General features: G+C 45.7%; 1 protein-coding gene across 1 annotated transcript in view; it reads left to right on the top strand.

Moving 5' to 3' along the window:
- Positions 1–24,184, top strand: part of MORC4 (MORC family CW-type zinc finger 4) — an 844,810-nt gene that overhangs the window by 93,396 nt on the left and 727,230 nt on the right. The gene's annotated exons all lie outside the window — the stretch shown is intronic.

Below are 24,184 nucleotides of genomic sequence, written 5' to 3'. Positions count from 1 at the left end.
CGCGTGGACGCTGCACGTTGAGGCATCTGTCATAAATGGATGGTGGAGGGGGCGGAGCGTGGGAGGGGCAGCAGCTGGGAGGCGGTGGCGGGAGGAGGGGCGGACCAGGGGAAAACAACACAAAATGGAGGGTCAAAGGCGAGCACCGACAGGGGCAGCAAATGCGCAGATTGTGCAGGAAAAAACAAACTTAGGCACACCAACCAGCCTCAGTGTAGCGCAAATAAATCTTATAGCCTCAGCAAGGTCGCGCTATTAATTAAATAATTAAATCCGATAGTGCAGCGCTAAGCGAGCAAAGCGCTGCAGTGATGCGAGGGTCAGGTACACAGAGCTGAAAGTAGGACAGAGAACGATACCACTCAGTCGGCAGAGCGTGGCAGCTGCAGGTCAGCAGGAGCGTGGGGGAGCAACCGGTCTGAAGGAGGGTCCAGGCGGTCACAGTGTGCTCGGGAACGAGGAAGGCTACTAATCGTGGGTGGGAGGGGCAGCAGCTGGGAGGCGGTGGCGGGAGGAGGGGCGGACCAGGGGAAAACAACACAAAATGGAGGGTCAAAGGCGAGCACCGACAGGGGCAGCAAATGCGCAGATTGTGCAGGAAAAAACAAACTTAGGCACACCAACCAGCCTCAGTGTAGCGCAAATAAATCTTATAGCCTCAGCAAGGTTGCGCTATTAATTAAATAATTAAATCCGATAGTGCAGCGCTAAGCGAGCAAAGCGCTGCAGTGATGCGAGGGTCAGGTACACAGAGCTGAAAGTAGGACAGAGAACGATACCACTCAGTCGGCAGAGCGTGGCAGCTGCAGGTCAGCAGGAGCGTGGGGGAGCAACCGGTCTGAAGGAGGGTCCAGGCGGTCGAGGGCGTTATGGTCACTGTCCTCTCTACTCAATACCCTAAAGTCAGTTATACGTGACCAGCATGATAATTGAACTAAAACATAGTCGAGTCTGGATTCACTCCCTGGTTTGTTAAAAGTACATTTACTTGGGTTGTCTGATTTTGTACGCCCATTACATGCTCTTAGGCCGTGGTTAAGGGTCAGTGCAGTTATCTGTAATGCAAGGGGTGTCCAGGCTCTTGGTGGAGGGGCCACCGTGTCTGGTATCAGCCAACTAGCATCCTCCTCTAGGGAAGGTCCATCAAGCAGGCCAGGGAGTGGCTCGTAGTGAGAATTAAGGTCTCCTGCTACAATATATGGGAGGTCCCTTGTGATATCACTCAGAAAAGCTGAGAGATCTTCAATCGTTTTTGATTCACCTGATGTAGCCACGGGTCTCGAGTAGACATTTATGACCAACAATTTAGCTGAGTTTGGCCATTCTAGCTGGACGGGTAATATGTCCTCAGAATCCTCAGCTAAACACCTAGCCTTACAGCCCAGGTGGGAGGCTATCAATGTTGCCAATCCTCCTGATGGACGTCCCCTTCCCCCCCATTTTGCTTTTTTTGAAAAGACTTCGAAACCTGGGCATGTAAATTCCTCTCTTGCCCAGGTTTCCTGAAAGAGGCAAATGCTTTTTGAGCTGATAAAGGACAGCCACTCTGGGCATTCTATTTTATTTCCAAGGCCAGCCACGTTCCATGAAATTATGTTGAGCGCAGCAGGTCTTGGAAGTGGTAGATCGGTTTTAGAGAGGTTGTTCTCTGTGGGGGCGTAATTAAGATTTAAACTTTCACCCTGTTCATCTTCTGGGTTGATAGTATTATCCCCTATAACAATTGTGCGGTTAGTGGGATCTTGGGAGTGGTTGAATATATCGGGAGCAGTTTTTAATTCTGTTTTTAACTGGGTTTGATCCCAGGAGATGGATCTCTCCTCACAAATGTAGTTGATGACTACATTTGTCCGCCACTGTTTTATGAATTTTTGTGCAATTGTGTTATAAATATATTGTTTGTATTTGATTAATTGTTTACATAATTATTCGGTTTTTATGTTTTTGAATTAAAATGCTTTTATCATGAATATGTACACTCAGAAATAAATACAATTCTTTGTTTTTTAATTGATTGTTGTGCTTTCCATATGTCACCTCTCCCTGGTTGTATTATCCAATTTCCAGTTTTTCTTTACATTGGTTATTTTCCCTGTATAACAAATTCAGTTACATAACAGGGGGTCCTTGTTACCTACGCCGATTTTTCTATATTGACCAGCCTTGCTTCCATCTTTATCAGCCGGGCTTCCAAGGGGCTTAGGAGTGACCTGATCAGTGAGCCTATATCTGCAAGAGTAACATCCTCATTTGAGAGGTCTATGGAAGTATTAGTAGGGTAAGAGGAGATATCTGCATTTGAAGGGGCAGTTGTTTGGGTATCCGTGATATTAATATTAATAGGTGGTTGTCCCAGAGTGTTACTGCCTGAGCTAGCAGCATCCCTCCTAAGCTTGAGCTCAGATGTTTTTGACTTGCTACCACCTTTAGTTTGCCCCCCTTTCTTCTTTTTTTGTATAGCTCCCTCCCTTACTCCCCTCTGTGAATCATGGGGGTTCTCGCTAGTGCAGGGAGTAGCCAGCGCTCTACTGGGGGTAGGGAGTGGGACAGATGTTGTTTGAATCATTGGTAAATTCATGAGGCTCATATCCTCAAGGTCATTTAGGCCCTCCATAGTGAGATCTGGGTTGGCAACTGACTGGTTTGACTCTGAGCCCTTCTGAGTGGTACTATGGGGTTCTAGTCTTCCTTCAGGGGTCTTGGCCAGAGCCATTGGCCCATTGATGATCTCCTCACCCAGTCAATTTCTTGGGAAATACGTCTTTCAAGAACGGAGATTTCGTCTATCAACAATGAGCCGGCTTTGACAAAATAGTTATCAATTGTACCTTTAGGAACTCCAACTCCAGCCAGTGCAGATTTGCTTCTGGTTTCCCTGGTACTCATCGTGAAGACTTAGTGGGCCAGGTCCGTGAGAGGTAGAACGATGGTATAGGTTCGACCAGGGGGGATGGCCCGAGCCCGGTCTCTCCAGTCCTCGAACGGCCTCAAACGGCCCGCCCTTTGCCCGGGCTTCGCTCCGCGCTTTGCCCCGCGCGCGACCCGCTGCGCGTCCGGCGCTATCTGTATATAGCGGGAGGTGGGTGGGAAGAGGACCAGCTGCGGCGAGTCTTCAGCGCAGCGCCCGCTGGTCCTCGCAGTCCCGCAGGGGAAAACAGCGTCGGTAGGCGGCTCCTCTCCTACTCAGGGAGTCCCCAAAGTCTTGAGCCTCGAGCGGCGCCCGCGAAGCGGGGGCCGCGAGGAGTTGAATGGAGTTGGAGAGATCAACACTTGGCCAGAAAACAAATACTTTGTCCCTCGTTAAAAAGCGCGATGCACAGAGCTCCCAGCGCTCTGCTCTTTTAATCCAGGCGGGAGGGGGCGGGAAGAGGACCAGCTGCGGCGAGTCTTCAGCGCAGCGCCCGCTGGTCCTCACAGTCCCACAGGGGAAAACAGCGTCGGTAGGCGGCTCCTCTCCTACTCAGGGAGTCCCCAAAGTCTTGAGCCTCGAGTGGCTTCCGCGAAGCGGGGGCCGCGAGGAGTTGAATGGAGTTGGAGAGATCAACACTTGGCCAGAAAACAAATACTTTGTCCCTCGTTAAAAAGAACGATCCACTTCGCATAACCTGCGCACATTATTCTCCATGTTCCTTGTGCTAGAGCCAGAGTTGGAGGCAGCGGCAGTGTTACTGGATGCTGCCAAAGCGTTTGATTCTGTTGAGTGGCAGTACATGCATGGGGTCTTGCGGCGTATGGGGTTTCCTCTTCAGATTCTTCAATGGATAGCTGTACTGTATACGGCACCGACGGCACGGGTGCAAGTTGGAGGGTTGACGTCTGCCGCGTTGTGCATAGAACATGGAACTCGACAAGGATGCCCCCTATCGCCTCTGTTATTCGCGATCATTCTTGAACCACTGGCCTGCGTCGTTCGACAGCGACACAGAGAGACGGCCTTAAATTTTAACCATCGGCCGGTCTCGATTTCACTTCATGCGGACGACATGGTATTGTTTGTCCGTGAACCGTCGCGATATCTAACGCAATTATTGCGGGAGTATGAGCGATTTGGCCGCATATCTGGGCTGAATATCAATTGGGAGAAGTCGTTCATAATACTGCTGATGGCCGGGACTACGTGTCCGGATCTGGAGTTTCCGCTGGTCTGGTCGGTGGACCCAGTGAAATATCTGGGAGTGTGGGTGCATCGGGATCCGGCGGTGGTGATTCGCGAAAATTATGGCAGGGCGTGTTCAAAATTAGAAAGCGTGGTCGACACCTGGTTGCAGCTGCCCCTGTCGCTGGAGGATCGTCTCGCACTCATTAAGATGGTAGTCTTGCCACGTTTCCTTTATCTGTTCGTGAATGTGCCCATAGTGCTCAATCTGTCTTTCTTTAAAACGCTCCGAGGCCATTTACTTCGACTGGTGTGGGGGGGAAAGGCGGCAAGGGTGCACTGGTCGGTGCTTACAAGGGTATATGAGCAGGGAGGGTTTGCAGCGCCTGATTTTTATGCATATTACTTAAGCGCACAGGCTCAATACCCGTCCTCTTGGTATAGACCGCATGCTTTCACGCCGCACGTCGCGGTAGAAGAGGGAGACGCGGCTCCGATTCCTCTGCACAGTGTGGTTACTCATCACTCGAGGGGTACTCCGAAATCAGAGATCAATGCTGTGGACGCTACAGTGTTGGCCTGGCAGCGAATAGGGAAACTGGCACAAAAGTTACCGTTATATGCGCCGGACTTGCGTCTAGAGTATCATGCACACTTGTCAGTCACACATGAGGCCCCGTCTCTGAGGGTGATGAGGGAGGCAGGCATTTCCCATATGCGGGACGTGTACCCCAATGGCACGTTTATCAGACAGGATGACCTGAGTCATATTGTGAATCAGTCGCTGCTCTTTCAATTCGCGATACATCGATTGCGGCGCGCGAACATTACACTGCCTTTCCTGATGAGCCCCCTATCCTGGTGTCGTTACAAGCTGTCCTCACTGTACCTAATAACAGAAGATTAATCTCCAAACTCTATAAACTTAGTAAAGATGAAACAGTGCTTAGCGAGGATAAGAGCTGGGCCAAGTGGAATGCATGTTTGACTGTTGATATTTCTGAAGATAACTGGAAGTTTATCTGTGGGCTGACTGGCAGGTTATGTATGAATGGCAATCTCAAGATCATCCATTCTAAATATGTGCATCAGGTGTACTACACCCCAGCACGATTGTATAGATATGGGTTGCGAGACACGGCGAGGTGTGACCGGTGCGGCCAAGATAATGCTGATTTTCTGCACTTAGCATGGAACTGCCGGAAGGTGGCTGATTTTTGGACTGCTGTGATGAGCAGCTTGCGTGAGATGGTCGCTGCGGATCTACCCTGTATGCCGCTGGTATGTCTTCTCTGCTGTGTGCCACATGTTAAGGGGGCGATTGGCATGGTTGTGCGCATGGCGCTCCTTATGGCTGCTCGGAGGGTGGCAATCACGTGGGGGCGGGGTAAACGGCCTATCCTAAAGGCTTGGCTTCTCGATTTAGTGTATTGTTGGGATAGCCTCAGCGTCTATGCGGAAGAGCTGCCCCTGTCGTCAAGGCCGAGGGATATATGGGAACCTCTGAGGCTGTACCTGCTAGCACATGCAGAAGAGGGCATCGGCTGAAACACTGGCGAGAGGCGAGGTGCGAGATGGGAGGGTAGTGACTGGGGAGTCCATTGAGGGGAGCAGCGTGATGGCCGCAAGAACACGGGGTGTACCGACTGGCACTGTGGTTGCGCTCTGTGCATGACAAAGCATTGTGATTGAGGATGTTCTTTCATTATAATTTTATGTTGTCATTTCTTTCCCTTTTCTGTTGCACTGGGGTTTTTTCTGTATTACTCTTTGTTATGGGGCTGACATCCGCAGTTTTGCATTTGCTCTGGATTGTTTTTATATTGTCGACATTTATTGCACTTACATGGGAAGTTTTTTTAGGACTGACAGACTGTTGCTGTAGGTAATTCTGCAATGTTTTTGCGTTCATCTATGTGCTCTACTAATGCTGCGGATGTACCTGTTGTTTTTGTTTTTTTCTTTTACTGCTGACAATAAAAATGTGTAAAAAAAAACTAAAAAAACTGTGAGCCTCTTACAATCAAGACTTCCTTTTTGCCCGCATTCAGTTTTAGCAAGATGTTGAGCATCAGCCGGTCTGCAACTCCAAACATACATGATCTAAAATTGGCCCGAGCCAAATTGCGTGCTCCAGCTAGTCCTAGTATTATTTGTGTGTTGTCCACATTGGACATCACCATCAGCCTGACAGGTCGTATTAGCAACATAGAGTTGAACTAAAGTTGGGCTAAGTTATCATCTTACATTGTGAAATAAAAAGAGGAGTGGTGGCTGCTTGGCTACAACCCTTATATAAGACCTAAACCAATCGTGCATTTTGCTCTTGATAGCAGCATTACCAAAGAAGAGGAAAACACCAGTGCGTGATGCTGTATTAAAAGCAACCGTAGGATTGAACAAAGTGAGGATGGAAACTCCTCCCACATCCTGCACCATCGGAAGCTAATGTATAAAATAGAGCACTGCTATCTTGGTGTCTGCTTGTTCCTTTTACAAAATCGTGAATGTAGATTTGAGCATCTTTTATACTTTTCTTGAAACCATTGCCATGAACGAAAGTTAGGAAATTGGCTTATGAAAGAAAGTAATGTAATTGGTGTATCTTTATTTAGAACTGAGGCATCCAAGGAAGCCTTTTTCTTAAATGATTATGAAAGGAAAAAACCAATGTTGCTCTGAATTAAGTATTCATTAGTAAGGCATTTTTAAGAGCAATGGCTTCAATAATCATTTGAGATATGTTGCTTTATCACAGGCCTAATGAAAAGCCTGCTTTAATAGTCTTGTTCACCGAAATTATGATCTTTCTGGACAGTTGCAAAAATTCTTTTACTGGCAATTTACATTACTCCAATGAGCCAAGATGTTTGTTTTGTCACAACTGGTGGATGTCCATTAATGACAGAATTAAAATTCAGATAGGTTGTATCAATCTTGATGCAGAAATAAGAACACATTTCCTGAATGCTCTTGAAGCATCATATAGGATAAATATATCCAGATACAAATCTAGGATAAGCCCATCTACCTCTATGCTATGTTTAGGCAGTGATCTTACATATAATAATGCAGCATAGAGAGTCAGCTGTAAATTTATTTTTGCAGTTGAACAACGTGTAGATAGATCTTCAAAATAATTTGCCGGCAGCCATCCCAAATCATTATCAGTATTACAAGGAAGCTATACTGCCTTAATTTAATTGGGGAAAGAATGAAACTCAATGAGCTAAGCGGAAATTTACGATTTAACCTCAAGTAGTTTGGAGGCTCAATAACATATCGAATAGGCCAAATCTAGGGAAAAGTGACCAGGTGTTCTTGCCTTGTCCACTTCTGGGGTGCTCTCTGGTGCAGATAGACTAGTCATTCACTCGACTTTGGCACATCAAAAGAATGGCTGCTGCTTCCATCTGCTGTGAGAATCCACTGGAGTGCAATTATATGTCCCTGGTGCCCAGTGCATCTTTTACAAAAAATCTAGAATGCTGACCATCTTCCGATCCAAGATAATGCTGATCTGCACAGAGAAGAGCAGGTAGCCAACCACCTCCTAAACCGATCAAGTTAATAAAGTCTAAGACAGCAAATAATGAGAATACAACCTGCCACTAATCAGAAGAATAATGTGATGGGGAGCTGAGTAGCCAGACCTCTTCTTCCAATTTCTTACAGCCACTAAGTGAACTTAAACTAAACAACTAAGATCATTGGTCACGAAAATAAGAATAAAAACAGTGAATTGTCACTCACCCAATTGGTGAAATTTGCTAAAAGAACAAAATTTACACAAAGCAAAAACTGAGTATTTGTTACTTCCATGTAAAGATTCTGTGCGGGCCCGACAAGTGTGCAATTATATACTCCCTACGTCTGCTAACTGGGGAAACTGCTCGTTCTAGAAACTTGGCTAAGTAAGGTAGCAGAGGGCTTGGACAAGAGTGTTAGGTTCTGAGAATGTAGCTCTGGTGAAAATCTCTGCTGTCCCTGACTACCTATACCATTAAGCAAAGATGGACATGCTGCCTGTGATAGAAATCTTAGGGACATGGAGAGAGGGAAATACCAGGCTACAGCTTGCTCCCAGATGGCACTTTGCAACCAGGATAATGCTGACATATTTAACTCTCACTAACTGGCAAACAGATATGGACAGGTGAGCAAATAAAACCAGCCAGAGAGATGAGGTAATCAAAGATAAAGATATAAGCTCAAGATTTTGGCAGCAAGACCTTGAGCCAACCAGGAATCTATACGTAAGCTGTAAGACGGTACCACAAATACACAGGTAATATAGAGCTACGATAGGCAAACAAACCAACATAAGGTAGTGAGGATAGGGAACAAAGAAGGAGCAGGACCAAGGGAATAGAAGTAGGAAAACACAACAAACATGAGTAACAGATAAGAGTGACAACTGGTATATAAACAGAGAGAGCTAATGAAGCTAACAACACATTGCTATTGAAAACCTCTGAGCCCTGAATGATCTTAAACATGAGATTGCAACTGTTGAACGACCCTGACCTAAATGTCAGGTAGTGAGTATATTATTGCAAATAGCAATCTAGTATTCCCAATCTCATACATTCCCACTGATCTGTCTTCCACCATATCCAGACCTGAGCATGCTATACTGTCAATGTTTGCACTGAATCCTGACAGTACCTCCCACGAAAAATCACCTCTGGGCAATAAGTCAATCTAGTATTCAATGGAGGAATCTTACAATGATTCCCAGATGACAGTCTTAATTTTGTTGTTGAAACATATGCCATTGCAATTGGAGAAGCTCTTTCACAACATGCATCAAATACTAGGGAACTTCAACCCTATAGAAATTGGCAAATCCAATTATTCTCTGTATTTCTTTTACAGGACATGATGGAGGTCATTTTAAGACTACTTTAACCTTTTCTGAAAACATACTGCTAGTTTGCTCTGAAATTACAAAGCATAGGAAGGTGATGTTCAAAACCTCAAATAAACCCTTTTCTGCCTCAGCATAAAGCAAATGTTTTCTGAGTCTGATGAGTATTTCAGGAACCAGCTTTTCATGTTTTTCCGAATTGTGTGAGTAAATTAATATTGCATCCAGAGTTATTTACCTCACAGTCCCCCTGGCCAACTGGCCATCTCTCAGGGGCTCAAATGCCCTGTGTCCAAAAGTCAGGGCATGCTGCAAATGCAACAGTATCCAAAAGCGCGCAATTGTGCTGGGGCAAAGGAGTGCATCTCACTCCTAACGCAATCAAAACTACCCCCAAAGAATTAATGGCCTAAATGTTGCAGCTGCCCACTACTTGCTGGGCAGCTGTGAAGCAGAACGTGGGCCTGGGCACTACTGTGCCCTCCTGTACAAAATGTGCGCAAAATGTTGCAGCTGCCCATGCTGGTGCTGCGCAGCTGGGGATCAGAAACTAGGCCCTGGCACAACTGTACCCTCTGGGCTTCTTCGGGGCTCTCCCAAAACCATGCCCCCTATCGTTGCAGCTGCCCTCTGCAAGTGGGGCAGCTGAGATAACCATGGTGAAGGGTCCTGGGCACCTCTGTGCCTACGGGGCCCCACTGGGGCATTTTAAACAAATGTGCCCTGACGTTGGAGCGGCCCCCTATCAGACGGGGTCCGCTCAGGAAAGTGGCACCGATACTGTGCCTCGGTGGCTGCAACCCTCCTGGAGCCCTAACTCACCGGCTCCTGTGGGGACTCTGCTCTCCACTTCTCTGCGGGTCCGGCCACCTCTCCTCTCTTCACCTGGGCCCCCTCCTGGGACCCGGGGCTTCTCTGGCACTGGGACAAAGGCAGGCTCTGTCTCCTCCCTTCATGCAGCAACACATGGGTCTCCCTCCTCGCCATGGGAGCCCCGCCGACCAGCTACAGCACACCTCCTTTTTGCTCCTCCTGACTTTGTCCCGGTCAGGGCCGGTGCACAGGACCTCTCCTCCTCCACACAGGGAGGCCCTGCTCTGGTGCAGGCAACCTCTTTGCTGCCGTCCACTTCCTCTTTGGTTTGCCACTGCGGGGTGGGCTCCGGCCTGGCTCTTCCTCGCTTCACCCAGGCCCTCTCGTGGAACCCGGGACTTTGTTGTGGAGCCCGCGAGGCTCCGGACTTCCGATTCCCCCTGCTGCGGCAATGTGGCACCTCATCACGCGGGGCTCCGTCCTCCTCACAGGAGCCCGCCTGTATTCTTCTTTGGTTTGCCAGTGCGGGGTGGGCTCCCGCGTGGCTTCAGCAGTGACCCCGGTCTCCCCCAGCTCACGGGAGGCACGGCTACTTCCGGTGGCGTATACTAAGCCCCACCCACAACCAGGCAACTATGCCTCTCTTCCGGGTCACGCTGGCAGCGGCCCGGAGAAAAGTTCAAAAGTCGCTCAGGCCGCCCCCACATACCGGAGTTGCGGTTCGGTATTGGAGGGAGGCGAACAGGTTCCTGGGGTGGACGGGCTCCCTAACAGGCAGATCTCCTCTATGGCTAGGTGGGCAATTGGTGCACGTGGCCAGATTGGATGGGTTTCGTGGCATGAAACTCATAGGCATAGAATACTTGGGGGATGAATGGAAAGGGGACGCCCCCTCTCGTTTGAGTATGACCTACAGGACTCACAGCACTATCAATACCTGCGCCTTATGCACGCCCTACGCTCTCAGATCCGGAGTGGCACGTCTATTCCGGAATATTCCCCCATGGAGGATAGGCTGCTCCTTGATCCCATTGCTGAGAAACCCACTTCTACTATCTATCGCAAGCTTATAAACAACATGGCAGACCCATTGGTGTCGTTGCGGGAGAAGTGGGCCTGCGATATTGGTCCACTCGAGAATGACAACTGGCAGGATGCCCTGCAAAGCCCACGAGAAATAGCAATCCGGGTCCGGTTCCGACTGGTGCAGCTTAAAATTTTACTTCACGTATACTACCCTTGCACTCACTTGTATAATTGGGGTGGGTGTCAGTCGGCCATCTGTATGCAAGGATGTTGGGAGGATGGCTCCTTCTATCATATATTGTGGTAGTGCCCAGAGATTGTGCCCTTCTGGACCAAAGTCACAGACACAATGGTGGGCTCGCCGGTCCCGCAGGAGCCCATGTGGTTACTTTTAATGACTAAGCGGGCTACTGACTGGTCCAGACATATTGAAATATGGTTGGTGCTGGTGGCCGGGTCACAAAAAGAAACATTGCCAGTGCCTGGGGAGGGGGGCGCAGGCTCCTCCGCAATGGGATCAGTGGTTGCGTGACCTAGATTGGTGTCAAAGAGCGGAGGAGACCTTTTGCAAGAGCAGAGGTTGCACTAAGAAATGGAAAGAGATCTGGGAACTTTGGCGGAAGTACAGGGAGGGGGGAGGTGGATCGGTTTCTGGGGTCCCCAACTGAATGTTCTTTTTGTGCATTATGCCAGCCTTGTGCTAAACTGTGAAGTGTCTTGAGTATCACATGCTATTTGAACAATGTTCCGTAATGTCTGGTAATATGAGCAATGTTAATAAAAATATTTATTTAAAAAAAAGTGGCTCGGGCCGCGGCAGCGAAACGCGGGGTGGGCTCCCGCATTAGAAGAAATATGATTTGTGGCCTAAGAGTGTGGTGTGCACCCACTCATTTTAAGTATAAAGAGGCCATGGGCACAAAAAAAACATCAAGCGGGTAGGCTCCTGCTCGTCGTGCGCACTGCGGAGGAATCGCTATGCAGGGGATTCCCTCGTTCTCCTCCCGCAGCGCAGTGCTGCAAACACCAGCTCCTCTCTCTTGGCACAAGAAAAATAAAGCGCTCACAGGGCGCTAGAAGCACTAAAAGTCCTGAAGGTCCTTGTGATAAAGAGATGAAGAAAAATATCCCAGCAAGGATGAAGGGGCAGTGCAGGGAGGCAAGCCCTCAAGGCATCCCCCCTGGGCCCCAGCAGCAGCCCTCCCCGGCAGGATTCTGGATCAGAACTGAAAATGTTCATGGGGTCCCAGCCCCTATATTTATACTACAAAATCCCAATGTATCACAGCACAGGGCTTGAGGATACCAGTCAGAACTGGTATAGGGGAGCTTTGAAGCACTTTGATTTGCTCAACTCCTCTCTCCTTTGTAAGGTGGGGGCTCAGGGATCAAACGCACCACAGGAGGAAGAGCCGGCATTGTGGAGGGAAGGCAAAGTCCTTTTCAGGTCCCAGGTGCAATTCCTCTCTCCCATCTGCATGCAGATTGAAGTACTAAAAATATATACCATAGAGCTATACTTACCAATAGCCCATATACCTTATTTACCAAGAATAAGTCAGTCGGCAAAGGAGAAGGGTAAATCGTTTATTTTGCAAAGTACCCTATATAGGGGAGCCTCTCTCTCGTCTTCACCCTCAAAGGTGCGCAGAGGAGACTGCTGGATTACATTTAAAACAGTGCATATATACTTTCAGCATACCTCATGAAAACCCCGTACATGGAAAAGTACCACTTCTCGTGAAGCCAACAGGAAAACCCATATAAGGTACAATTGATTGATTTGAAACTCAGCTCAAACTATTCCGGGGTAGGTCAGTGAAGGTGCCTCCCTTTCGTTCTGGGGGCACGGGAGTACAGGCATGGCACCTGCAAGAATGTGCTCATCCTACAAGAAAGACAGATGCGACCTTGACTTTCCTAAGTTAGAATCAATGGTCCGTTTATAACCCAGGCCGGCCTCTCAGGCTCTCTTCACAGTAGCAGGTCACGTATTTTCCTAAAGAGATACAAGGAAATGAGACCAAAATGGCGATTGTTCAGTCTAGGCCCGATTCTTAATGTATGCATGGTTCGAGTTTATTTACAAGGGGTTTTCCTAAGGTGGCATGTTAATATATTGGATACATTAGGTCAACATTATATAATATCGATTTTATATTCCTTCAAGATCTCTCTATTCACCACTGGGCTGACTCCCCATGGCTCCTGGAGCCACCAACACCTCTAAGCTCCTGTCAATCACAAGTCAGAAATGCAATTCACATCAGGCAGGCAGACACACAGTACACAAAAATGCCAACTTCTTAAATTTACATTTCTCCACCAGTCACCCTAATTCTGCACACACCATTGCGCAGCATATATCCTCACGAGTTCATACATAATAAATTCGCCCCTGCACTCCTCTCATACAAGGAATTACCATGGACACACTTATCCCCCATGCATTCCTATGTGAGGGCAGGCCAATCTCATCACATGCACTCAGAGTGCACGCACTTTACACTGGGCCACAGTGCTAAAGTGCGCAGAGGCCAAAAATCTCTACCACTATGTCCAAGCTTAAGGCAAAAAGTTCTGGGGTGAACCTGCTAAAAGGGCCAAGTCCAACAGAGGACAAAACAAACATGACCATGGAAGTATCAGTAGCAAAAACTGTTATTTAGCTTAAAAAACAATTGGCAATGAGCCATAAAACTTTTAACGTTCTGTGAGTCACCACCAAATTTCTCCAGGGAAGTTAAAACCACACTATTGCTATTTTTAAGATGCTCCTGGGTTGCACCACCCCTTTTATTAGTCTGTGGCACATTACTACTCGCTGCTGTGTTGTCAACTGACTGCAAAGTGGAAACTAAACTAGGGGGACAAGTTGAAAATGAATTATATTAGTTTAGCAAGAATACTCATTCATGATGAGCCACCTCAAATTCTGCCAAACTTTTATTCATGACTTGCACAATAACTTGAAGGGGAATTTCAGTCAGGCTATGGTGTGCCCGCCAAATTGTCAGGGTCTCAGTGTACAGAACTGCTGAAAATCCCTGCCATCCTTGTAATACCTACACCACTGGGCAGAGTTGGTTGTGCTGGCGTGATGACACTCTGGGGAGTGACAGGGAATGGCAGAGAGAGAAATACTGTAATGTCTCAGTCAAGATATGCACTTGTAGGTTCCATGCTACAGAGATAGTTTACTCTCACCTTCTGGAAAACAGAGCAGGTGAAAGTGCCAAACCGGTAAGATAAAAGAGATAAACACAGATAAAGGTACACGTTTAGTGGCTTTGGCAGCAGATGTTGCAGTGTTAAACCTCGGACCAACCATGAACCCACCAGTAAGCCCCAGAACACTGCTATGCTGTGTCTCATTTGCAACAGGTCATCAGAAAACAAATCGCATCAGGAAAAACCCATTCTGTAGATGTATCCTTCAAGGTCACCATTTCATGTAGATCAGTACTAATCTAGCAGTAATATTCTAGTCTTTGTAGCTATCTAAAAGACGCTGAGAACCTGTTAGTACAACCTAAGACACTAGAGAGTCAACTGAAACATTCTTCTAACTGTAGTACTTTACTAGCTTGTGACAAATGACACAAGAGAGAACCAAAATAATGGCCCACCCAGCAGATGCAGAACAGAGTTTATCCAGTAATCTACGATGGATCGCACACCGCTAGCCTCTCCTCCGGATCGCCCCTAAGCACTCTGGTATGTGAAGTGCGTGTAGTTTGAAGAGTTGAAACAAAGTTTGTACGTGGTACACCAAAGTTGGTGCAAGTAAGTACTTGTTGTTCCCAAGATCTCTAGACCCGAGACATGGCCCGGGTTTCGGGATAGTGTCCCTCATCAGTAGAGAAAGAATTTGGGGTGGATGAGAAGGCCGCCAAGTAACCGTCACAGGCCTCGATGCCTCGCCGGCATGCAGGTGCGTCTCCAAAAGCTCGTCAGCTTGTGGTCTCATGGGAGCCCTTTAACAGAAATCTACGATGGATCGCACACCGCTAGCCTCTCCTCCGGATCGCCCCTTAGCACTCTGGTATGTGAAGTGTGTGTAGTTTGAAGAGTTGAAACAAAGTTCGTAAGTGGTACACCAAAGTTGGTGCAAGTAAGTACTTGTTGTTCCCAAGATCTCTAGACCCGAGACATGGCCCGGATTTCGGGATAGTTTCCCTCATCAGTAACGAAAGAATTTGGGGTGGATGAGAAGGCCGCCAAGTAACCGTCACAGGCCTCGATGCCTCGCCGGCGTGCAGGTGCGTCTCCAAAAGCTCGTCAGCTTGTGGTCTCATGGGAGCCCTTTAACAGAAATCTACGATGGATCGCACACCCCGCTAGCCTCTCCTCCGGATCGGAGTTTATCCAGTATTGGGTCTTTCATAAATACACATGCTTGAATCATCCCCACCATCGATGTGGGAATCTCATGATACATTTTATAATAGCAGTCATTAACCTTATCATAGGCAAAACTGCATTGCACTGTCACTGCATTAGCCCATCCATATCCGTTTGTAATAAGAATCAAAGTGAAAACACAGCCAACCAGACATCAGCACTCTCTAGAACACTCCACAGAGAGGCAAGTCCCTCAGATTTTCTATTGCACTTCGTTGTGACAGGGAGTCTCTCTGAGCTCTTCTCAGTTATTTCTCTTCATCTTGGATTTTGTGATTTCAAGATGTCAGAATCTTCAAAGAAAGGACTCTTCAGACCTTGTGGGTCATGTGGTCAGAAAAGACTGCATGCAGAGGATCCCCACAAGGATTGCATTTGCTGCTTGTACCCTCTTCATAAGGTAAAAGGCTGCAGAATCTACAGAAACATTTCTTAAAAGTCTTTGAAAGATAGGGAAGGCAGGCTGCTTATTTGTTTGGAGAGGCTAAAATCTAAATCTGCTGTGCTCTCTGATGAAGAAGGCAGTGGCAGTGTTCATGCATCAGTTCAACTTTCTAAAAAGAGGGATAGATCTTTTGAATCTCCTTAGCGACATAAGAAAGCATAAAAAAAGACCCACCATAAGCCTGCGCTTACTGCCTCAAAACATGGGAAGCAACCATTCCCTTCTGAGAAACATCTGCCTCAAAAACTGTTTTTTCTACGTCTACAGTATCTGTTCACCTTAGACGAAGATTTGGTTGCCACCTCAAACAAAGAGACCCTCTACCTTACATATTACGCCAATGTTGTCGTCAAGATTCTCGTCTTCAAGGGGTTTTTACCAGGATCCTTCATATATCTCCCCTTTACCTTCCAATCCGTTTTTAGAGCAGTCTGAGGATGATGGAATGTTCAGTCAGGCTCACAGCCCTTACAACTTCATGTCAAATTTCAGGAGGAGAAGCATTAAGAGGAATATTATGGGCCACAGTATAATCAATCTATGGACAGATCACAGATTATGATGCCATTCCAGGAACCAATGATACAGCTGCATGTTGCTTTGGTACAAGATTTGACAGCTATATTGCATGATTATCATTCCCATTTCACTACAGCAATGGGATCAGTGCTGTGCAAAAAATTCTTCTCGAAGATGAAAAATCAGCCTCCGAGATTATTGACATATCTGTTGACATGGATTCTCTTGCTTTTAAGCAGTCAGCTGGAGCAGCAGTTCTTCGATGCCAGGGATAGCTTAAATCTACCACTTTCCGTCCTGAGGTACAGAGTAAACTTTTAGACATGCCTTTTGATGGCGATGTGCTCTTTGGGAAGCACATTGATGAGGCCTTGCAAGCTATCAAAATGGATACTGATACCACTAAGGCATTAATAATGCTCCAATATAGAAAAACACCTTTTCACAGAGCTCGTAGCAGAGGATCATATTCCTTTTGTGGAAATTATTAAAAATATCCTCCTCAATCATACCAATCTTACCGTTATGGGTATCAACAGCAGCGGTCATATCGAGCCTTACCGTCTGCTGCATATTCCAGACAACAGCCCAGGATGAAGCTACCCAATCTAGAAACAATGCTAGAAAATAGTGACAACATCCCAGGACCTGCTATGACTCCACCCAGGACCAACCTCACTCCGAGTATTTCTCCACATTACGATCAGTGGAGCCAATCTACATTGTACAAATGGGTCCTGGACATCATAAAGTACGTCCATACTTTAGAATTTGTAACAGTACCACCTCCTCATCCACCCCTAAGACAGCTTCTAGCTCATCTCCAATTATAAAGAAAGGAAGCGTACGTTATGCTTCAGAAAGGAGCCATAGAAAAAGTTCCTCGATCTGACATGGGAATAGATTTTCATTCCTGCTTCTTTTTAATAAAGAAAAAGTCAGGGGAATGGAGATGCATTGTAGAACTCAGAAATCTAAACAAGTATCTGCATAAAAAGTCTTTCCGCATGGTCACCCTCCAGGAGATACTTCAGCTTCTCAATCAAGTGGATTTTATGACAACTTTAGACTTACAAGATGCATATTTCCATATCCCAGTACATCCCAAACATCGAAAATGTCTTTGTTTCACTGTGGCAGATGCTCATTTTCAATTCAAAGTCCTCCTGTTTGGTTTTCGCTCAGCCCCAACAGTTTAAACCAAGTGCCTAGCTCAAGTTGCTGCTCGTCTCAGACTTCAAGGTTTTCAATTATTTCCTTACTTCAACAACTGGCTAGTAATGCACCGTCTTATCAGTAGGCCTCAGAAGCAACTTCAATCTGCTTACGGATGTTTCGCTGCCTGGGGGCAATGCTCAATTATCAAAAGCCTGATTCTGCAACTGTCCCAAAAAAGAGTCTTTCTCGGAGCACTACTGGATACCGCTCAAGACAGGGCATTCCTGTCTACAGAAAGACAGACAAACCTAATTTCAATAGCAAAAACTAGCCGGAAGAAAGTTTGCTTCTGTACGCCTAATAAAATCTCTGCTCAGCACGATGTCATCAGTAATTTTAATACTACCTTACGCACATCTCAAGATGAGACTCTTACAGGAGCAATTGGACAGTCAATGGCTCCAGGTAACAGGGTCGTTTGACAACTTAGTTCAGATAACGCCGGCTATGAAAAAAGCACTACTCTGGTGGCAATCCTCCAACAATCTCTCGACAGGGCTAACGTTCCCCTCCCTGTAACTGGATTTCATCCTTATCACATATGCTTCTCTAGACAGCAGGGGGGCACACCTTCAAGATCTTTGGATAAGAGGCAAGTGAACCAAAGCGCTTGCAAAAATACACATCAACTTCCTGTAGTTGTGGGCCATTTTCCTAGCCTTACAGGCATTTCTCCCAAAAATACAAGACACTTCAGTTCTCATATGAGCAGACAATACTACATGCATTGCCACAACAAACAGGCTTCAGTGACCAAAACAACTATTGCCAGGTGGATTGCAGGCACTATTCTTTTCTTCTATTCTGCAGCAGGCAGGCCACTTACTTTTAAGCCTAAGGCACACTCTACGAGGCAGTATCATGCTCAGCGGCACTCTTTGTAGGAGTCCCATTGAACAACATTTTACGTGCAGCAACATGTAGAATTGTGTATACATTTACGCAGGATTACTGCTTGGGTTTGCCTACAGATGCAGAAGTGGCTGTCGGACAAGCAGTCTTATGCAACCTTTTTCAATAGGGTAAGGCTCTGGTTTTGAGGTGTTTAATTAATTCAGTGGTATTATGGTCACATGTTATTGTTATGTTTTTTACATGCTTCTTTATACATTTGGTATTTATATGTATATGTATCTAATTGTTATTTATATGGTACCCGCCATCCTCAAAGTTTAAATTTGAATATATTATTCTTTGGTAACTGCTTGCTATTCTGATTCAAGCATGTGAATCTATGAAAGAGCCACTACTGGATAATAAAATAAGTTACTTACCTGTAAATTCAGTTATCCAGTATTGGTATCTTTCACAGATTCACATGTGAACGACCCTTCTCCCCGGAGATGCTTCCCTTATTATTATTATAAATACTCTTGTCACTTGTGCGAGCAACTCTGAGGTACTTGTGTAACATCCAATAAAATAAAGATGACTCCTTGGTTGCTTTGTTCCAGATGAATATTTATTGTTGATATGAAGTCATAGGATGAATAGACATGGCATATAAGAAAGATAGTAGAATACAGTTAAGGCTAAGGTAAAGGCCCCACTGGGAGTAGCCACCCTGCTGCTCAGCCTCCAAGATAACTGACAAGTACACTTAAACATACTCAGATGGAACAATACATGACATCACAGAGACTGGCTGAGCAGCAGAGAACAAGACACTAACAAAGGACAAAGAGGAGGGAAAGTTGGATACAAGAACTTGCCTCTCTGTGGAGTGTTCTAGAGGGTGTTGATGTCTGATTGGCTGTGTTTTAACTTTGGTTCTTTTAACAATAGGATATGGATGAGCTACTGCAGGGACTGTGCAATGCATTGTTGCCTATGGTAAGATTAATTACTGCTGTTATACAATTTTACGTGAGACTCCCACATTGACTGCAGGGAGGTTTCAAGCATGTGAATCTATGAAAGATACCAATACTGGATAACTGAAGTTACAGGTAAGTAGCTTGTTTTCATATATCTTAAAGGAGTTTTTGAAAAAACAGTATGAAAACTCCAAGTAATAAAATGTTTCAGAAAAGGTGTGGAACAGTCACAAGAAAAATGTTGCTGAATTTTATGGGTATAATAGGGGAAACCTAAAACTTTGTTAGGCTTCTACGGTGTGGAATGATTTACTTGTATTTCCCATAGATTGTTTAGGTTATCAGCCATACCAACATGAAAGATGCATACACAATTTCTAGAACTGATAAGCTGATTGAATGAAAGGCGCTAGGCTTTAGGCTAATAAGTTGGAAGGCAATTAACTCTCCAGACTTATCAACACATCTTTAAATGTATAATGAACACCAGTTCCATTGAGGTGTTCTTCCTATTTGGAAGTAAAGGGCATGGCAGTAAACCATTGTCCAGAACTAAAACATGGAAAAGGTGGTTTTCATGTAAAGGTCTTGTAAGAGACTGGGTTATTGGTGGAAGCGGGTGAAACCCTACTCAAGCAGCAAGCACAACCCTTGCTAGAGTGAAGTCACAAGCACACCCCAAATTATCCTGTGCTGAACCCTTTGGTAGCTTGGCACAGAGCAGTCAAGCTTAACTTAGAGGCAATGTGTAAAGTATTTGTGCAACACCTCAAACAGTAGTAAAATTACAACACAACACAAGAAGACTGCTACACCAAACTAGAACATTGGAGTATATTTTAATAAATAAATCTAGACCACAATAACAGAAATCTAATCTGTAGAACCGGAGATATTCCATTTTACAGATTGCAGAGAAAATACCATCAAAAAGCATAACCTACCGGCTCTGGTTATCTGTTTGTGACAGACCGGAAGAAAGTCACAAGTTCAAGGCGACCGTGATGGAACACGGGCTATCTACAGGGATCCACTTAGGCCCGGTGTACACAGTACCTTAATCCGGGTTGCGTAGAGATGCAGAGTACCATGTGGAGGAAGCGTTGTGCAGCAGAGGCAAAGCGAGGGCTGGGCGAGGAGGGTGCATCATGCAGTGGTGGTTCCTTTGACCTAGGAAGTGTAATGCGATGTCCTTGTGTGGAGATGCATCGTGCAGAGGCAGTTCCAATGGGCTAAGTTGGGAGAGGCAATGTCTTTGCATGGGGATATGTTGCACAGCTGTGGTTCTGATGGGATGCCATGGCGATACAAAGTTATTTCATAGGGGAAGTCTGCACAACAGAGACAATGCATCATTTCAGAGGGCAATGCTTCGAGCAGCAGAGGCGATGTGCTAGTTCTGCAGGAGTTGTGCCGCCCAGCGGAGGAGATGCGTTGGGTCTGCTGAATACACAGATCGGCTGGCAATGCGCCTTCAGGGTCACTTTCAAGGATCCAGGACTGGGGTGGCACAACATGGGAGAGCAGGACTCACAGATGACAGAGTCCAGCTGTTGGGTTCAAGGTGGTTGGAAGCCTGTTCTGTCCCTCAGGCTTCTGATCAGGAGGCTAGCCAACTAGCCCTAGAAGTCACTCAGGGGTCCTGGGATTAGAAATACAGGTTCAGTCTTCACTCAGGCAAGAGGGCAGCAGAGCAGTAGATCAGCACAGTGGGACAGCAGTCCAGTAGAGTGGCAGTTTGTGTACCTGGCAGAGACAACAGATCCAGAAGTGCATTGAAGAGTTTGGTCTAAGGGTCAAATAGTTATACCTGGTGCCCACTTTAAAGTAGGAGGAGCTTCTAGATGATCTCCTTTGAAGTACACAGGCTTCCTACCTCTCCGGCCCTGTCTTCAGACTAATTACAGGGGTATATAGCCCTTTGTGTGAAGGCAGGACACAGCCTATTAAGGTGCAAGTGTACCTGTGCCCAGCTCTGCCCCATCCTGCCAGTTATAGCTCATCCAGGCACACCTACATTCTCTAAAGTGTTTGGCTGTCTGGGAGGAATGCACAAGGACCAACTGACAGATACACATGGTCATGTGACTCAGGATAAAGCTGCAGGCACCAATTGGTTAGGACAAGAAAATGGCAACTTTCTAAAAGGCGCATTTTCAGAATTCTGACAAAAAATCCAACTGTACCATTTAAGAGGATGTTTAAATACAATTCTTTAGACACTAAACTTGACATTCTACCTGCTGCCAATTGGAAGTTACAGGTCATTGAGTGTAATAAGGCAACTCCAATGTTATCTTATGGGAGCGGCATGCCTTCCAGTAATGAAAAACAAATCGAAGAGTTCACTACCAGGACATGTAAAACTTAAAAGTAAATATCCTGCTTTTTAAATTACACTGCACCCTGTTATTTGGGCTGTCTAGGACCTACACTAGGGGTGACTTATGTGTCTTAAAAAGGAAGGTTTGGGCCTGGCAAAAGATTTATTTTGCGATGACGAAATGGCTTTTTCAAATTGCACATACAGGTTGCAATGGCAGGCCCGATATGCAGGGCTACTTAAGTGTGTGGCACAATGAGTGCTGCAGACCAGATTCCTAAAGGCTAACAAAAACAGGTCCTGAAAACAGTAGGGTGAAGGCAAAAGGTTTGGATCTGACCCTGGAGAAAAGGCCAAGTCCAACAGGTCTCAGTGTCAATATGAACAACAGGGCCCACCTTATCATAAGCCGTGTATCAGAGTAAGGGGTGCTGGTAATTTAGAGCCTGACCGGTGAGAATATCTCCCCTCTGGAAAAGGGTTGTGCACTCACTCCATTGTTTAATTATTTTTCTGGGGGCTTAAATTCCTACCTGACATAGATAATAGTCATGTTTTTCATCCTGCTTCCTTTCTGTAACTATTTTAATTCTTGTATACCCAGGTAACAGGACTTCCTTTGAGAGACAGTGCCATCATTGTCACCTTCTTCTATGTTAACTCCAATTACAGGTTTCCATAGCTTTGATCAGACAAGAATTTGGAAGAGTGAGAATCTTCTTTTGTTCCTGATGGGCCACCTGAGGTAGCATGTCATCTTCCAACCTTACTTGATCATGTGTGCAGGACAAGTGACATTCCTGAGTTTGAGCTCAGTTTTACACCACAGTTCCTGTTTCCCAAATCCCCTTGAGGAAACTAGATTCTGCTTTAATGTCTTAGGCTGCAAGTCCCTCTTAGAATCCATGCAGCATACTGAACTTCCACTTAAGACCCTCTCCAGTATAGATTGTTTGTTCCTTGATATTGGGACCCAGATTTACTAACACTTTGTTCCAAGTTTGCGTTACCCAGCTCAGAGCATACTAAGTAATATATACTTATTTACTTTCTAAATCAAGTACCCATGAGATTTTGATGCAAATCCCTATCTACTTACATTGGTAGACACATTTGCACGAAAAACGTAGGCCTCCTGGAGGCAAATGTAACAATTGAGCAATCTTTAAAACTCTCCACAGTTTTCCAACTTTCTACATCTGCTGCACTGTACACAAAATGTGTCCCATTCACAAACATGCTGTACTCTAAATGACTACCCTGCCTATTGTTACAGACATACCACAATGAGTTGCTCCACAATGTGTTACACTTCGGTAGTGCTTAATTTGAGAGTGTGGTTTCCAGTGGGGTTCACCGGCACCTATTTTTGGGGACCTGCACTTATTTTTCCTCATCAGACATTTACCGATAGCAAGAGAGGGAAAAACACACAAAGCAGAAAGATGTAGGAATAGAAAGTAGGAAAAACTGTCACCAATGGAGAAAGTAGAAACCTGTTGGAGTGAAGTGACGGAGAGGGAGAGGGAGTGTCTGGTACTGTATTAAAGAGTTCAGAGGTGAATTCAGGGATACACAGCTTTGGTATTTGATGCACTGACATTTAATTGTACCGGCCACTGGCTTCTAAGCAGTGCTTTGGGCACTGGCACTCATTCATTTACAAATTAGGCACTGCACTAGGGTGGGCTCTGGGCACTGTAGAATGATGTAGAATGTTGGTGAAAATGCTGGACAGGATCTTGGTGATGTCAAGAGTTTGCTTCTGCTGCTGCTTCTGGGCCAGCCACATGTCGTTATTGGCTATCAAATCCTCGATATCTGCAGATTTCAGAGCGGCAGAAGTGCAAGTCCTGCAGGACCTGCAAATGCAAACAATGTCTTTTGTCATGCATGAATGTAAGCTTTTCAGCATTTTGTTGTTTCTTTAAATAACAACTTCTGAAGGAAAATAATTGATATGAAAACTTATTAAGATGCTGTAGATGTGTGGTTTTGAGTATATGATGCATGCTGGAGTTTGGATGGCGGACAATACAGGCTCTGTTTGCTTAAAATATGGTGTATGTGCATACAATCCGCCAAAATCGAAATATGACCCTTACAATTGCAGTGCATAACTACAATATATTGTTAGCAATATCTATGATGATACTAGTGGTAGGCTGATGACAATGCACTTTTGTGCAGGTATCAAAGCTGGCGAGTAGGAAGCATCCTGCTCCACCTCTATAATTATAATAATAATATTAATAATTCTATTTATAGAGCGCCTGGTTACACCCAACTGTGTGCCCCACACCAGGATCCAGTGCCCCGAAGAGAGAACAGAGTGCACCTAAGAAAAAAAGAAAACATAAACAGAGGCCCCAAGGAAAGACTCTGATTAGGGTTGGTAGAGCCAGGTTTTTAAACCTTTAGGAAAGATGCTGTCAGACAGCTCGACTATGCGGACTACTCGAAACTTCTTCAGTTTCAAGTACTGCTAAGAGGTGGTTTACAGCCACTCCATCAGCTTGACAGTGAAAGAAGAACCTTACACTTTTTAAAAATTCACCCTTCTATTTTAGTTTCATGTGCCATATGGGCTGATTGATCAGTCCTTCAGCCAAACCAAATGAATACAATATACAAAATTTAATAAACGTGATTA

The sequence above is a fragment of the Lissotriton helveticus genome, chromosome 4_1, assembly GCF_964261635.1.
Source record: "Lissotriton helveticus chromosome 4_1, aLisHel1.1, whole genome shotgun sequence".
In the NCBI taxonomy this organism is placed as follows: domain Eukaryota; kingdom Metazoa; phylum Chordata; class Amphibia; order Caudata; family Salamandridae; genus Lissotriton; species Lissotriton helveticus.
The sequence above is the reverse complement of the archived record's forward strand: the minus strand, read 5'-3'. Positions and strand labels throughout refer to the sequence as shown.